Below are 15,531 nucleotides of genomic sequence, written 5' to 3' on the forward strand. Positions count from 1 at the left end.
ATTTTTCAGTATTTCTGCTTTCATCAAGTATTTGAGGGATACCATGAAAATATTTATTTCTAACAGCAAAGGGAGATGCCTTTTTCTGGTAGATGCTCTGTTTCTCAGGCCCTGTGAGAGGAACAAAGTCCAGTACTGAAAGACGTCACTTAGGTGGTTGCATTCCCCACCCTTTCCTGTGCCAGAGGCTGGGCCATCCACAAACAGTTAAAATCTGGCCAAAGAGCACACAAACAGCACCTGAGGAGCTGTACTTGCACTGAGACACACACACAGCCTATCCATGAGGGGGATGGTAATATTTTTAATGCCCCCCAGCAAACTTGTTAAGAGGTTTGGTAACCCAATATGAATCCTGAAATGTACAGACACATCTGTGTCAACCCCTAAAGAGAAAGTGCCTCTGAAGCACTCCAGTAAAACACCTGCAGCCTGTGTGACTTTTGTGTTGCCTTTAGATAAACACATGCTCCCTCACAATAGCAGCCTTGCTGTTTAAGTTGAAGTACTTGCAGATCATGGAGTATGAAAATGAGTACTGGTGGTATTAGTGCTGCAAGTCTTGATGGCAAAACACATTTCCATTGAAAAATGAATGTCACCACTGATGGATGACACCTAATTGAGTGACACACACATTAGCACATACTTTGCTCAAAATAGAATGACTTCATTTTAAAAGAAAATCTCTATAAGAGAAGGGAAGGAGATACACCCCTTCCTCTTTGGTGCATTAAAATGGTTTGAGAATTCCCCACTCTCCTACTTGTTTCTTGAATTTCAGCCCCCTTCGAAGCCAAAAGTAGCATTGAATATCCATTTCCAGCACTCCTGTATCAAGGGAGGGTTCTGCATCATGCCCCATTGCATCCCAGGAACAAAAGATGACCAACACAGTAAATATGTTTACTAACACACATAGCTCAGGGAACATTTGATGAAGCAGGATGACTCTCTTGCTGTTGCTTTTTCACCACAGATGTCCCCAGCAAGAGTGCCCAGAGCTACCAGAGAACCCTGTAAAGCAGCTGAGGACAATTGCCAACATTTGGGCATAATTCAGGTCATCTCATCCTAAAAAAGAGCCCAGAATAAACTGCATCAGCTGCTACTTCTTCCTGTCCTGGACCCCCACAGCAAAGTGTCACTGGAACAGGGTCTGTGATGCTCCAGAGCTCCTTCTCACCAGCTTCTCAGCTGGTCTGAGCCTCCCTGTAATAGACTAAAATAAATAATGATGATAGGGAATTAATAGCTAACTAATTAAGGTTTAGAAAGACCAGCAAAACCATCCCAGAGCTAAGAGGCTTTCCACAGCTTAGGTTTGAAGCAAAGTTGACACATGAGCAATGTTTAGGTTCTAATCCTCCTGTATCCCATGCTCAGTCTCAGTGAGAGGAACATACCTCTGCATCTCTCTTCTCTTCTGGATTTTATAGTTCTCCTCATTAATCTTGTATTTTTCCTTGGGCAAGTCCAGCTCTGTTACTGTTCAGCCTCAAGGCTGGGACCCTGGAAAATATCTTCTGAATTTTCAACAAGCTATTGTCCCTCTCATCACAGTTCTTATTCCTCTCTTCCCTTAGGAAACATAACTCATTAAAGATCAAGAAGAGCTTAACTCAAATATAGGTTTTATTTATAGAATTTCCCCTTCCTCTCCCTCCCCATCTCCCCTTCACTTTTCTCAGTGTATTTTATTTTCACCAGCTGAACTATCCTCTCAGAAACAACTTTCCAGCTCTGTAGCTCCATCAATATCAAAGGAGTTATCCTGCATTCACGGCAAGAGTAAAGATCACAGGTTTATGCTTCTTTATCATTTAACCAGTAAAAGCCACAATTTGCAGGTTTTGCAATCCTTCAAGCTTTCCTTAATAAGGGGTACTTATCCTTGTCACAAAAAGGTAACCTTAGGATTATACAAGAATAAAACTTTCTTTTGTCTTTTCTTCCAGGTGTCCATACGTCTGCAATGGGGAATCTGGCCAGCTCACAGAAACTTCCTCTCCTCCAAGAGCTGCATACTGAGGCAAATTCCCAGCTTATTAAAAAATAGTTGTGTTATTTTTCCATCTTGTTTGTTCTGCAATTCCACTCTATTTTTCCTCTCTCTCTCTCTCTCTCTCTCTCTCTTTTTTTTTAATTATGCCGCTGGCTTTTGGAGGGTAAAAAAAAAAAAAAGGAAACGGAAAAGAAAAAAAAGCCAAGAATTTAAAAAATATATCTTTATTTTTGGCTGTGTGTCCCTTCCAAACTTCTGTAGGAATTGATAGGAACATCCCAATATTCAGATGCTATTTGTCCAGTGAAGAGCTGTTTGCATGAAGGAGCACACAGAAGCTTCCAAAAATCCCTAAAGATCTTAAAGTATGTTATAAAGCTTCTCTTCAGCTTCTGACAGAAGTGCCTTAACTTCACTGCTGCTGAAGTCTTTTCCAAAGTAAATGAAATCAAAACTGGAATGGCTAAAACTTGAGTAACACAGTCCCAGAGTTTCATGTGGTCCAAACACTCAATTTCAAAGTTTAGCTTAGTTGTTTTAGTTTTCCTGAATGATTCTTAAGACAACTTTTCAATTCAGTGGTGGATTTTCTTTGCTTGTTTGCTTTCTTTTTTTACCCCATCTTATAACTTCCTAGATTTTGAAGGTAAAAGCCAGTTATGTCAAGATCTGGGTAAGTGTTCCTTCAAAATAAAGGAAAGTGTTTTGGTCTGTGGCTTCTTTCATGAAGACACAAAACTGACCATAAAAACATATTACATCTTTTTAGTTATACTTCATCCTTTATTATTTTTTAAAGGAAGAATTCCTTATATCCTTTCTGCTTTGAATGCTATAAAAGTATTCTAGAATTTCTTTCCTTAATATACACTTGTTCAAAAATTGAAAAGGCACCAAAAAAAAAAAGAAATTGAAAAGGCAGTGCAATGTTTGTTGGTGAATCACCCAAATGGCACCCAGACTCCAACACAACATTGTTGCGTAGCTGTTTGCAACCTCACTTAATTGAATTTTGCAATGCAGTTTCACAATGCCACTTTGTAAGGCTTCCTTTGTAAGAATCTTGCTCCTCAGTGTTTAAAAAAACCCAGCTAGGCTTTGGAGAGGAGGATTCCAGCTCTGCCTGCTCCTGGCTTTCCATCCTCTCTCCCTGCTCCGTGCTGCTGGCGAAGGGATCGCGCGGCTCATGGCGGGGCGCGGATGGAGGGAGGGAGCTGCGCCTCCAGATCCTGAAATTTTCTCAAAATGTCCTTTGTCAAAAAGGAGATTTTTATCCTTTGACACCACACAGAGAACCAACAGCCCTGCTCAGTCACCCTGGTGCCTCCTCACTGCTCCATGGCTATGGTTATAACGTGGTCTCTGCACTTCTGCCCTGCTGCAGCGGAGCCACCAAGTATCACCCTGATCTTTTTCAGCCTTCTGATGTTTGCATTTTGGTAGTGAAGTTTCTCACAGATTTTCACGTAAACAAAGTGATTGTTTATCATTCCTCTCTTGATGGACTCCCAGTTTGACTAGTGTAGTTGGAGAGGTGGCAACCTTCATCCTCCAATCCTCGGTCATTGTCCAAAATCTATATAAATCGACGTAGAAAAATAAACTTCTCTTTTTGCCCTGATGACTGACTATGTGCATGTCCTTCATTTCATGTCCTCTAACAACAGCCAAGCCCCCTGTTCTCCGGCACAAATCGTGCTGTTTTGGTAAAACGTGCTCTTTTGGTAAACTTTTCAACCCTCCTGCCAAGCTGGGCTGCTGAATGGTGGGAAGAGCTTGTTATGCCTTAATGGCCTGAGCGGGTCCAGTGTAGGGCTGGGAGCACAAGTGTTTATGGAAGGATGAAAAGGAAAAAAAGAAAAAAATAAAAGGGTTTTACGGAGGAAGGTATGATGTCACCCAGACCACAGCCTATTTCTGGAACTAAGCTGTGAAACCCATGACACATTTTGACACATAAATGTTGCCAAGGAAAACTGATAATATAATTGTTAATACGGTCACAGCCAACTGTTTTTCAGATAAGGAGTTAAACTCTTCCATGCAATACAGTATTTGTGGAACGTAGCACCTAGTCATTCCATGCTTTCATTGGCTCTGGGATTACTTATATCATATTTAAATAAAAGGACTAGATTATTGGGTACCATAAGAACAATGCATTGCTTATGGTCTTGCAGCATTTATCTTAAGTCAATACAAAAGTTTTGAGTTCTAAAGCCTGTGTCAAGGGCAGTGAAACAAGGGCCACATTCAGTGAACTAATGATTTGTTTATTTTTTAATGCACATTTAAGTATCTTATTTTGGGGACTCAGATATACTTAGATGATTCAGTTAAATACAGCTTAATTTAAAAAAAAAATTGTGTCTGTCTGAGGAACCAAATCTGATAGAAAATATTACAAGTTATTATGTGCAATTTGTTCTAGATAAGGGTAATGATCAAACAACTCCCTCATCTCTGCCATAGCACAATTTCCCCTGAGATAGAGGTCCATTTTTTCATCCTTCATATGAGCTTTGTTCCTGGGAGCTTGACAGGGCTCCACAATGTAATTATAGAGTGATTAGGAGTAAGTAATACCAGAAAAGAAGGGATACTTTATAAATGCAGATATGGAAGGGAAGGGATAGGTTCAGATATGAAACAGAGAGAGACACTGAGCCCAGAGACATGAAAACTGCTCAGAGGGGCTCAGGACACAGAGGCAAAGAGTGACAGCCAGGACTCAAGGTGTGCAGGGGACAAGTGGAGCACTGAAGGGTGAAGTCTGGGCATGAGAAATGAGAAGAACATCCCTGCCACCTGCACAAATGGAGGTAGGCCAGAGTTCAAAAGATGTTTAGGTGACCACTTAAGTGTTTCAGAGAACCAGAAGTCTCCCTGAGTCTTAGACTCTTACGTTCCCCTCAAAAGCTTGTAATGTCTTTTTTCCCCATATTTACAGGCAGACACTTTAAAGTACAAGATTATAAAATGTTGTAATTATTTAAATCAATACTTTCTGCTCCCTAAATTCTGAAATTTCTGATTGAAATTAAATAAAATTAATTTTTTTTATCCTGGTTTATAGTGGATCCCTGCAGTTCATTTGCAGCTATGGCCAATTTACTCTCCTATAGAAAGAAAAATAGGTCTCTGGTTGAATGTTTCCTTCAAACACAGAATAACATCTCTTTACTGCTGACCCTCACCTCTCCCAGTGTGAGAATGGAGTGACTGATTTTGGCCACGAACCTGCTGTGCTCCTGACTTTGATGATGTCTGAAGGTCCATGAACAATTCAGCTGGGAGTGATTTGTGCTGGTGTTATTCCCATTTCCCCAAAATCAGCTTTCCTGCCGTGGTGTGATGCTGTGTTGTCGCTGGAGTGGGGTGCAGGGTCATTGCAGGCTGGGTCTCCAGGTCTGGTGGTGCCTGTGCTGAGCTGCCTTGGCTGTGGTGTGTTTTCCCAGCTGCTTTTTTGGCTTCCAGCACCAGCTCTCCGTGTCCAAGTGTCTGTAACACACCATCTCCCCGTGGTGGGAAGTGTGATGGTGTGATCAGGGAGCTCCATCAGATGGTGTTGAATGTAGTTAAGGAAAATAAGATCTAAGAAAGGACCACTTCTGCCTTCTTGAGCCCAGTTCTTTCTGCCAGAAAGTCTCTCCCAGGTGTCTCTGCACATCACCCAGCAATGCCTGCAGGCCAGCCTGTCTTTGACTTCCCCTGCTTAATAGATCATATCTCACCATTTTACTAAACTAGCAGAAAAGTTTGGACTCTGCTCTCCTCTAATTCCCTGCCTTGAGCCAGAGTTTCAAGTTATTTTTCTAATGTGCACTGATTTATCTTTTCCTTCCTCAAGTAGCAATTTCCCAAATAATGGGTCAGGGCTGAGTGGCAGCGTGGAAGTGGGTGGCCAGAAGACGTTTTTATATATTATTCCTCCTTTCTGGAGACAGGACATGAATTCCAAAGGACTGAGTTCTGCTGCCAGCTCAGCGTCAGCTCAATCCCGACCTTCCCTGCATGTCATTCTCCCAAGAGCAGCAGAGTGCAGCCTTGCCTGCTGGAGCTTGGGTTTCTGTGTAATTGGTTCCCATGTTACTGAATTTACAAGGTCGAATTACACACCCTGGCTTCAGCAGGGACCTTTCCACTGGCACAGTTCCAGTCTGATGGCCACGCGTCTCCCACTCAATAAGACCCAGGGGACCAACCCTTCCACCCATGTTCTTGGGCCTCCTGTCTCCCCTACTTGGAGACCTCCTAGTCCAGGAGATTAATTGAGGTCTTCAAGTGTTGAGCCTATAGGAAATGCAAAGACTTGGGCAGAAGCTGGGCCAGATAAAGGCAGAATGTATTAGAGCGAGCAGGTTGTGGTCATTTAGAAAGATTTAGTTGTATATTTGGTGAGGAGGTTTAACTGGGGACAAGGCAGATAATCCTGCCATGTAGAGATGGAAAATTTGCATTTATGCCCTGAATATCAACTGTTCCTGCCAGTTGTGGGAATTGTAACACTTGTGGGAAACAGGTGCTTGCTGCCTCCAGTGCTCCCAGAACTCTCTTCCCCACAAACCCCTCAGTTTGCAGAGAAAAAGCTGTTTGTACATAAAGAACTGTTACGCATGTTTCAGATTCTTAATGTCTATGAAGTTTCAATTACTCAGTAAAGGAGGAAAAGGAAAAAAAAGAGTATCATGAGTATCATGTGACCAATTCATTTAAGAAATTATATGGCCCCTCAACACTTGGGGATCTGTGTGTAGCTGGCCCTGCTATGCTTGTTTTCCTCTTGTTACTGACCTCTTTGTACAGATGGGGACTGAGAAGTGAAAAGATGAAACACTGTGTGACAGCCAAGCAGGGAAACTGTGGCTGAGTCATGGAGACCACTTGCATTTCCCAAGGATTAAGCACTGAAAGCCATCTGTAGGTGACAGAGGAACCAGGCAGGGAAAACCCCAGCAGTCCACAGAGAGTCAGAGATAAAGGAAACATCTGAAGGGCTGGTGTGAAGGTGGAGTGAACCCGTCTCACTGTGTGATTAACTGATTCCCATCAGCCACGGTGTCCCAAACGGAAAACATGTGGGCATTTCTGCCATTCCTCAGCCCTCAGCAGCCTGCTCTCCTCGGTGCTTCTCCACAGTCCCCCCTCTCTCTGAGGCACTTGCAGAGCTCACAAAAATCAGCAGGAATTAAGGTTGGCCACATTCGCCTTGTGAATTACAGCAGGTAATGGATGCTGGGGAAAAAATCAGGAAGGCAAAGATATTAAAAAGCAATCCCAAATATTAGTCTGGCCTCTCCCCTTCTCCTTCTCTCTTGAGATATCACATGGTCAGCATGGAAGATGGCACCATGGACTCAGCATCCACCACCACCTGGAGGGTGGGGGCTGCTGTCAGCAGCAGCTGCTTCCAGGGCGGGATTTGTCTTGGATGGAGAAAGTGTCTGATCTGCAGGACACGGCTCTCCACCACCCCCGCATCTCCATCCTGCACCTGTGCCAAGAGCCAATTCCATCACTTGTGTGTCCACAAGCTAAAAACAAAGTGGGAGGCACAAGCAAGGAGGAGACAGAAGTATGGGTAGGGCTGGAGGAAGATGGACAGCACTGGAGACCAGAATAGTGGTGCTGAGCCCTTTAGCAATAATAAACTAATTATCTTTGCCCAAACCACCATTAGTAAAGTGGTTACCAGCAGGCAGTCCCAAAAGGAGTGATTTCTTTGGGACAAAAGCTCAGGCCACATTTTGGTGGGGGACACTTCTGACCCGAGACCTCCCCCTGAGTCTCACCCACAACCTGGACAGAAATCTCTTCCTCCACGTGTTGGGGCAGATTCCAGCACTTCATTTCAAAGGCAGTGCCAGCTGAGAGCAGGTTTCTGTTCCACGGCAGTGTGGGGATGGTGCTGATTTCTTGTGGCTGTGGATGGTGACGGGGAAAATAATTCAATAAGTCTGCAGAATGTTTTTATTGTCATGTCAACAAAATATTTTCTGCCTCCACAGACTGTGGAAGTACTTAGCATGCAGCATCCATCCAGTTTTGGAAAACACTTGAAAACCACCAACAGAATCTCACTATTCCTTTTTTTAGCTCCATAATGAAAAAGCAAACAAGAAATATGCTGATTCCCAAAATGAACTAATTTTTTTTCTGAAGCAATTTAATTTTTTAGCTTTGATCTGATACCAGAACCCAAAGGACTTACTTGCTATTTCTAAATAATGAGTCTAATGTTTATGCTCTGAGCCTGAACTTTTCTGGTTTTGGAAAAAATGTGACTTTACATAAAAGTCCTTTGATTAAGAGATCTGCAGTCAGAGGAGTTTTCGATACAATAATGAAAAGGCCTTTCAGACCTCTCACTCGAACACTGCTCAGCACGATATTGCTCAAGAAGGGAAGAAGCCGACAGAACAATCACACTATTAGTCTTTGCTCTGCCAAGTGTTGTGTTAGTCATATTCCTATGGTAAAATCTCCCAGAAGCGGCTCAGAGAAGCCTTACACTGCATGGAGTGATGCATGCCTACAGAAAAGCACCCTGACCTGGGTGGTCTCTTGCCCTGGCTCTCTCCTTTGATTGTTATTTAACTCTGTTTCATTGAGGCTTTAGGAGTTGATTGCTGTACAGAGGGAAAGTGTTTGGAGGAGAAACAGAGGCTATTTCCTCCTGCTCTGGTCCAAATCCCCCTGCAGCAGGGATGGTAGCTACAGCAGGCTGCGGCAGGCTTTTGTTCCCAGCAAGATCACGGCACAAAGTGCAGCTCTTGAGAGAGATATCCCCCTTCCTGCCCCATCAGAGCACCCAGCTCTCCCTGGGTGCCAGGAGCAGCCAGTCCCTGGGCTCATCCCAGCCCCTGGAAGGTCACCCTGCTGTCCTGGTCCCTGCTTCCCCAGACGTGGGATGGAAAGAGTGACTCTGGCACTTGCTAAGTAGGTTGAAGTTTGGAAGCCGAATGCCTGTGTGTTATTTATGCAGAACTGACATGTCTCTTTGTCCTGAGCCATGTGGCCCAGATTCCAGCCCTTGTATCTACAAAACATTACTCATGTGCCCGCTCCTCCTTCAAGTCCTTGATTCCAACGGGATTACTCACATGTGCACACATACCCAGGCCCTGCAGAGCAGGGGCAAATCCTCCTGTCTTCAGCTGATTGACACCACCACTCTGGAGATGAAAATCTGACAGCCCAACAGGAAGGAAAAGGAAGATCAACCTGATACCTCCTCTGTATTTTCCTTCCACATTCCCATCTCCAGTGTCACTGGGGCAGCCTGCAGGAAGGTCTGCTCCCCTCTACCATCAGGGCATTGCTGCTTACTAGGGGTTAAAATGAGAAAGCAGTTTTGTTTGGGAGATTTATTGCTTTCCTCCTGCTGTATTTGTAAAGCTCATCATTAAGGTCAGCCATCCCCACCCCTGCAGCTGTCTGTAAATTTTTTTTCTCTGGTTCTAGAGTTGTACTTTACTCAGAAAATTATAATTATTAAAACACACAAGGTCACGCTCTAGATGAACTTGGAAACAGTTCAAATATGTTTCAGGTTTGAAGCTATGTAGCAGCTATGGCCAAGTGGTGAGTTCATAACAAAAGAATGGTTAATTTCACACTTCAGATAACATTTCCCCCGGAAAGCGGTAAAGCATATTGGGACAGGAATTATTAAAGGTCGAGAACACTGGAGACACATAATCAGTCATTAGTCCTGATAATTAGATATTAAAGATAGGCCCAGGGCGGGGGCAGAGTTGTTCTGCCTGAACGAGCCAGTGTGTGTTCTTACCTTTAAATCACTCTTTTCAACTTTTCCATCTTCAGAAAGGCACCATGACTTTGTGGACTTAACGTGGGACATCTCCAGAGCTTCCCCACAAGTGGCTCTTGTCACCTGCTGCAGGTCACAGTTCTGGCTGCATGTCAGCAGACAACACCATCAGGCCATCACTAGAATTAAAATTTACAAACCATATTCCGAAAGAGCAGCAAAGAAAACATGTACATGCCTCTCCCTGAGGTGCCTCCCCCTGTGCATTGGGATGGTGGGAGGACAGCAGTGGCAGATGTTTGTGGCCTCCCCAGCAATCTGCATCAAAGCCAATCACTGTTCGTCCCCTGCAAACTGCACAAGAGATTTTTCATACAGCAAGTTTTGAAAGACCAAACCTCCCCTGTGCAGACAGCAGCCTGAAATGGCTCTCTGCTAGCCTGTGTGAGAGCTGTGGCTAAAACAGGTTGATCTTTGTTGGTTTTCTTCCAAAACTGAGACTGTGCCATGCAAACCTCCCCTACTCCATTAACCTGCATTTCTGTGTTGAGGCTTATCAGCAGGGCTTCCAAAGGATCACTTAAAATAATGTTTCTGTTAAACACAAAAAGAACACCCCAAATCCCCCAAACTATCTCTGTCTTCCTGAACATTGACATCCAAAAATCAGTGCTGGATGTTCCAAATCCTCCCTCAGCAGCTTTCCCTTGGAGACAGCCCAGCCCAGGTTGCCCAGACATCCTCAGCTGTGCCTCCAGGTCTGCAGTACCACCCTGCACCAGGGGAAAACACACAGTACATTCGACTTGTGCAGCTGGAGTTGTGAAAATCTACTCAAGAAGAAAATCAGGAGGTGACTGACTTTATGAGTTTATGACTACTGCCACCCACGTGTCCCACTGTCATGGCTGGGGGGTGACACTGGACTCTAGTCTATGACTTTGGGGAAATCAGTGACACACCAGCTGCTGGGGTGGAGGGGAAAGGTGATGCTTTATCTGGGTTATTGCCCTAGCTGAGGGTCTTTTATTTTCTCAGCTGTGCACAGCTATGGACATGGCCACAGTCTGTCTTGGAATCGTGTCCCAGTGTTGGCTGTTCAGCTGCACAGCAATGAGGTCAAGAGGCTGAGCTTTACCTCTGAATTTTCCTTCTTTTCCAGGTATCATATTTTATTTATAATTTAGAAAGAACTTGCTCATGTCTTTGTGAAAAAAAAAAAAAAAAAAAAAAAAAAAAAAAAAAAAAAAAAAAAAGGAATGGCAGTGAGCATTCAACACTAGTTTCATTTTTCATCACCATTATCAAGGCTTGGATTTTAACTTTGGAATGTCCTTATCTCAAATGAAATCAAATAAGCACTTTGTGGCAGGAGGTCCTACACTCCCTCCTCACTCCAGGGAGCTTGTGCAATGTGCAGCATGTGCCTCCCTGCTGCATGCTTGGATCAGCTCCCCAGAGCTGACACATGCACACATCTCCTGCAGGTAATGTCACACACACATATGTCTGGTAACTGCATTATTCATGCTCTGAGGTTTACACCTGAGCAGGCTCCCCAGCCCCTGGGTATGGATAAGGACAATTGTGGCTGCTGTCAAACTCATGGACAAATAGCCAGGCGAAGTGTCAAACTCAAGGCACATTTTAATGACCTTAGTGAGGCTCATGGCTGGACATCAGGGGGCAGTGACCTGCAGGTGACCAGGCCATCCAGAGGAGCTGTGTCTTTGTGTGTCACACTGTGGACAACAGTCCACTTGGAGCTGGACAGCAGCCTTGGGCTTCCCAGCAAATATGGATGCAGACACCTGATCTCCTGCCAAGCCCTTTGCTGTTGTGAAAGCGTCCAGACAAAAGCAAACTGATCCCTGCCTCTGCTCCCACCACATGGGGATGGACAGAACAAGCCCAAACATTATGTCATCTGCTTTCTGTGGGGTGGGGAAAGCTCTGCTGAGTCCCACGCTTGGATTTGGGAGGACTAGCAGCCCTCTGGATTCTCAGCAGCTTCCAGGGTTTCTTTTCATCCTGAACCTAATGTGTGACTGGCAGCAGAGTTCACGAGGATTTTCAAATGAGCTTAGGGAAGCTTGCTCATGAGAATTTGGATCCTTGGCAAGTGGCCCACAATAGCTGACATTTTTCCATTTTATGGGGGAGAGTGCTTCCCAGTTATGTGTATTTTTTTAACTCCCATAAACCAACACTTTATTTTAATGCTAATTTCCCTGCCTCCCCTTTGGAAGCATAGAAGGACACTTATCTCTGTCTGAAATACTCATGGGCTTTTCATGTGGGTCTCCTCTCTCTCACTCCCATGTATGAGGTCTGGCTCCTGGGTGACCTAAATGGGCTGCACGAGAGGAGCTGCCACGGGCTGGCAAAATGGAAGGGTGAAACCTCTAAAACATGGGTTAATGATACACTGAAAATTCATACTTCAAGGGCCTGACATACCAAATGAAACAAAAAATAAAAGCAAGAAGTGAGAGGAGGAAGTGGAGGCCAAAGGCAGGTCCCTTTCAGAGGTGTTGCCATTGGTGTCCTGTTGGCTGCACCTACTGCCCATCTGCATCCACAGTTCAGCACCTGCATGTTGTTGCCCGAGTAAATCTTGCTTCTTTTGTCTTCTATAAACATTGGGGCAATTATCTGCCGTGTTCCACCCTCATGTCATTGAAGAAGAGTGCTCTGAAAAGGAACCACTGAAGATTATAGGCTTTAGAAATACCACGACCCAAAAGTCACGTCAAGTAAATCCATTGCCTTGGACAGAGTTACTGCAAAGGTGATGCCCCCCCAAACCCATCTTAATCAGTACCATTTTACTCTAATTTCTGTAATAGTTTGGAAGTAATGCTGAGAACCACTCTAGATGCTTTTTTTTTTCCTTTTTTTTTAAAACAGAGATTCAGCAACATGAAAATGCTTTGAGAATTTGCCTCATTTCTGCAGAATTGTTCCCACTGAGGCAAACAAACAAACATTCAGAAAAAGCACCCCTCAAAACAGAATGTTTTGATTTTCCAGTGAGAACAAATACCTTAACACTTGCCACCATCCTTAATGCCAATTTAAAAATATATAATTTAATGAAATTTCTCAAACTTGAATGAAAACATAACATTCTGTCCCAAACAAACTATTCTGTTGGTCTCAGTGCTAGCTGTAAATTTATTTGCTTTTCAGCTTGCTAAAATATTTAAATCTTTTCTTTTCTGGGTTGATCCATTAATAATGTTTTATGAACTTGTCAGAGGCACTAACCAAGAAATAAGAAGCAAACCAACAGTGATCTGGTCTGGCCCTGCATGGAAAGCTGGAAAGAGCACGGATGAGTGAACTGAGTGGAGGTGTTGACTTACACCACTCCAAAGCCAGTGTGCAAGTGGAATGGGAACGTGGGACCAGCTTGTCCAAAGCACAGCTTCAGCAAAGGCTGACCTAACAATGCTGCTGCAGCCTCCAGAATGCTCCAGATGTGGCAGGGATCAGAATTCACCCGTGTTATTTCAATATATTGATTTTTCAGTTTGTGAAAGTTGCTCTGAATCTGCTGGGCTGTTTCATTTCAGCAACAAGCAGGATTGTGTCAGTACAGCAATACGACTGCTATAATCAGGGTAGGTACCTAAAATAACCCTGGGGCAGTCGTCTCTCTTCCAAAATCTGGGCTGCAAACTCAGCAGCATTGTCTTGATTGGGAAAAGGTGGCTTTTTTTGGGTTTCCCTGCATGCCAGGAGCCAACATGAAAGCCAAGACCTCACCCTGACTCTCACACACAGGTTGCTTTGTTAAACAATATCAAAGTTTCACTCCATTGCTTCTCCTTCCGGAAGCAATGAACCGACTGCTCCAAGAGGAAAAGTTGCACAAACTTGTACTGACACACAACTCACTGTGAAATTTGCAAGGCTTTGGTTCAAGCCAGGGATTTCCCCCCTGACTTGCACCAGGGTTCCTTTCATGTCCCTCCCTGGCACCACATCCTTGGCAATTCCAAGGAATTCCTCACAATGATGGTGTGGAATTTTCAATGTGCTCAATTGGTGGCTCACAAGATTTTTTTTTTCTACATATTTTTTGACATCTAGCATTCCCAAACTGCTCTGTTGAAATGTGCATTTGTGTTTCATGGTCAACTCTGGAGGATCCTTTCAGAAGACTGCAAACCCAAGGAAAAGGGGAAAAATGGACGTACCTGAGTAGAACCACAGACTAGAAGGAGAATCTTGCCTCCCTGCCTTCCCTTTATACAGCACTGTCCTCTTCAAAGAATACTCCAGCCCCTTTGCAGATTAAATTAACAAGTGTACCTTGAGCAAGTGATGTGAGCACAAATCTGGCCTCGTGCACATTGCTGAGAACATGACTCTATTAATTGAAATGAAACCATTACAAAAAATATTGCAAAGGAAAGGACACCCTAAGGCTGTCTATTTTGGTCAGGGCTGAAAATACCATTAGTCTGTAAGATGCTGGGCTACTGTCTGCTTTTAGACCACCTGGGTTTCCAGCTGGGCAGGTAAAATGTTGGTCAAGTTGCAAGGACAATACACTCCCATGGCAGCTTCCTTCATTATTCCCTAATTTCACATTCACTAGAAGAGTAAGAGAGAAGCATGGAAAAGAGGAAATGTCTTTGGAATCCACAGTCCATTGTAAGCTGACATAACTCTACCATTTCTCTGTGGTCAATTTTGTATCAGAACAAAATAAGTTGATTTAACTCATTGAAGAGGGGCTGCTTGACATATAGGACTCATTCAGCATCCAAGACAGGGAGCTGCTTGCTTGCTGTGAGAAAATTTAAGTTAATGGAGTTACACTAATTTACCTCCATGGGGATTTGCTCCTGCTCTCAGAAGTATCAGCTCACAGTACTTAATGGGTGCTTTGGCATTGATTTAGGAAAGCCTGGGTATTGTCCCGGTTAGTAGGTGGTGATATTAAAAATAAAACCAGGATAACATTGAACAGGGAAGTCATGATTTTATTGTTTAAGACGTGCCATCCACAAGACAATTAGTCTATTAAAAATATACTAGGGCAGGATATTCCAGGTACAGTCTGTGTTGTGTCAGCCTGATGACTTCTAAGTGGGTTATGCACTTCATGACTTGTCAATCCATAGTCATACTGCTGTTATAAACCTCTAAAATTGATCCAGTTAACTTTATCATTATCTAAAGAAAGAACTTGAGAGGCTGAACAAAGTGCTCTGAACTCCATGGCTCCATCCATCATCTTGTCCTAAGGACCTTGCTCTCTCTTGTTTTCTTGGAACTGGCTGTTGTTCAGAGAGAGATTAAGCAGCATCTTCAAAAGCAAGATAAAAAGCAGAACTACATCCTGTGCTTGGCTTTGTTCAGCAGCTTCTACCTCCCTTCTCTGAAGGAAAGAGGAATGGCTGGAGAATCTGAGCAAGGCAAGGGGGTAACAGAAATCACAGCACAGCAGAGGACAGCGTGTGCTGGCATGCTCTCAGTTACAACTGTGTTAACAAGTGGGTTTTTTTAGGGGAAACACGGGAATCAGGTTTATCTGCTCACTGTCCCTGGTTGGGTTTCACAGCCATGTCCTTGTCCCTGCAGGAGCTGGCTCAGGCACCACCTGCTAACCAAGGGAATAACAGGGCACTGCTGCTCCTGGTGTCAGCCTGACCCTCCTCTGCTCTTTATCACTGAGTTAACTAAACATGTTTACTGCAAGGAAGTTCTAATACATCTAAATGCTTCCTGCTGTCTG

Source organism: Zosterops lateralis (genome assembly GCF_965231275.1).
Source record: "Zosterops lateralis genome assembly, chromosome: 15".
Taxonomy (NCBI): Eukaryota; Metazoa; Chordata; class Aves; order Passeriformes; family Zosteropidae; genus Zosterops; species Zosterops lateralis.